Source organism: Pongo pygmaeus, chromosome 11 (assembly GCF_028885625.2).
Source record: "Pongo pygmaeus isolate AG05252 chromosome 11, NHGRI_mPonPyg2-v2.0_pri, whole genome shotgun sequence".
NCBI lineage: Eukaryota > Metazoa > Chordata > Mammalia > Primates > Hominidae > Pongo > Pongo pygmaeus.
In genome coordinates this window covers 74,111,615-74,113,980 of record NC_072384.2, presented here as the reverse complement: position 1 = coordinate 74,113,980, position 2,366 = coordinate 74,111,615, and the positions used below count along the sequence as shown (strand labels likewise).

Here is a 2,366-nt window from a genome sequence, read left to right as displayed (position 1 = left end):
CCATTAAATAGGGTCTTTATCAAATATGTTAACTAGCTCTTGTGCTGTTAAGTTGAAGGGGTTTGACTCCTAGGTACTCCTATCTCATCTCAAAGGAACACTGACTCCTAGTAAATCTTAAATGTCAATACTGTTATCTGGCAGCAAAATTAAGTTAACCAAAACCTCATCCTCAGACCTGAGAGATGGTAACAGCCAAAATAAACTGCTTTCATGTTACACTTGTTAAATCAAAGTTAGCTTAAAGCTGCCTCCTTACATATATTAAGTTTGGCCTAAAGGTTTCTCTGTATATTGTGAACAAACGGAGGTATAAACAGACTGTAGCCTACACTTGTGCCAATCACCGAGTTTTGGGCAATCAGATGTAGCCAACTGTTCAACTGTTCAAATAAGGCCAACTGTTTAAATAAGGCAAATGCCAACCTGTAACCAATCCAGCTTATTCTCTACCTCACTTGTATTTTCTGTGCATCACCTTCCTTTTTCTGTCCATAAATCTTCTTCCACCACGTGGCTGTGCTGGAGTCTCAGAGCCTATTCTGGCTCATGAGGTTGCCTGATTCGTGAATCATTCATTGCTCAATTAAACTCTTAAATTTAATTCGGCTAAAAAATTTTTTAAAATCACACTGGACAAGACCTATATTCAAAAGCATAAATACTGATTTAATAATTTTTCGTCAGCTGGGTGCGGTGGCTCACGCCTGTAATTCCAACACTTTGGGAGGCCAAGGCAGGCGGATCATGAGGTCAGGAGATCAAGACCATCCTGCCCAACATGTGAAATGCCATCTCTACCAAAAATACAAAAATTAACTGGGTGTGGTGGCACACGCCTGTAATCCCAGCTACTCAGGTGGCTGAGACAGGAGAATCACTTGAACCCAGGAGACAGAGATTGCAGAGAGCCAAGATTGTGCCACTGCACTCCAGCCTGGCAACAGTCCTCTATCCAAATTAAAATCATTGTTCTGTGCCTTAATACTAGATAATTTAAATGTTTACTTGTTATTTGTCAGTTTCCCTTTCCTGTCATTGTCAGAGCCAGACAGGGCTTATGTCCTTTTGTTTTGTTTTCCACAGTTGTAAAAACAGACAAACAAAAACCGCTTTTTCTTTTCTTTCTTTTTTTTTTACCATTTTAGTTTTTATTAATAAAATAGAAAACTAAACTCAGACAACTGCTTTGTTCTTGCATCTAATCTGACCATAAATTGGAGTAGCAATTCTTTATAAAAGGACTTAGGTGAGAACTGTCAATATATCAGTTCCATCAAAAACTCTAGGTTAGAATACCTTAAAAAGAGCAAATTAAATATGAGAAAGCACAGAAATCTCTCCCTCAAACAAGAGGGGCTTCTTTTAATAGTCTTTAATATAGCTCATTTGCAATCATATGAAAATCCATTAAGATCAATCATATTGCACAATCCCTAAAGGATAAAACTGAGGAAACTCATGGATAATTTTCACAGCTTCATTGTAAAGTCCAAGATCAAAAGAATGGTTATCTTCTTTAACCTGGACATAAGTTTACACATGATGGTGGCCTTGGCAGTTACTCTTCCAACCACTTCCATAATTCCAGAGATTTCTTCATCAAGGGGTTCCATCAATTTGATGGTTCCATTTTTTTCTTCTCTATGTGAAAGAACAAACATTTTTCCAGTGGGATGAATCTTTTCCAGCCTCCCTACGAAGCAGACAGGCTTGTCGATGAACTAAGCTAGCATGCCGGAGTTGATGCGCAACCTGGGCAACTCCATCATGTGCACCATGATTATGGTCCAACACTGCAGCAGGCGGGAAAACCATGAAAAACCCCTTTTTCTTTTTGAGCTGTTTATAGCTTACAAAATTGGGAAAAGCAACAAATACTACCTTTCTCTCTGTACCTGAAAGCTCCAAAATTTAAAACTTATTTAGAATCCCACTGGGCTGAATCTACTTTCATTGCTAATGTCCCACTGCTGAAACTTACCTCTAGGGGAAATAAAGCACCTTCCCTCTAGGCCCAGGGATTACTGCGGAAGCAGTGGGCATGTGGGATTGTAAGTATGGATTCTGAGGGATAGAATTAGTTCAGACCCTCCACATCAAGGGCAGGTATGCAGATGCCTAAACAGCTGACAAAATGAGAGACTTTTCCTCCTGGGTCATTCTGTGGCCCCTTTCCATCTACCCCAACCATAAAGAATTTCCTATTTCCTGTAGAGTTAAAAGAAAACTGCAGAGAGGATATCAAGTGACAAAGCTTCCTGGGTATAGTGCTCCCAGTTACGAGATTTATGAAGATAGAGAGATATAGTTATGTATAGTTTTTGTGCCTGGGGAGATCTTACTATTTTTTAGTAGCCATCTTA

At 39.3% G+C, this 2,366-nt stretch overlaps 1 pseudogene; it reads right to left on the bottom strand.

Moving 5' to 3' along the window:
• Positions 1-1,406: 1,406 nt before the first annotated feature.
• LOC129032149 (replication protein A 14 kDa subunit-like) lies at positions 1,407-1,781 on the bottom strand (annotated as a pseudogene).
• Between the last annotated feature and the right edge of the window lie 585 nt (positions 1,782-2,366).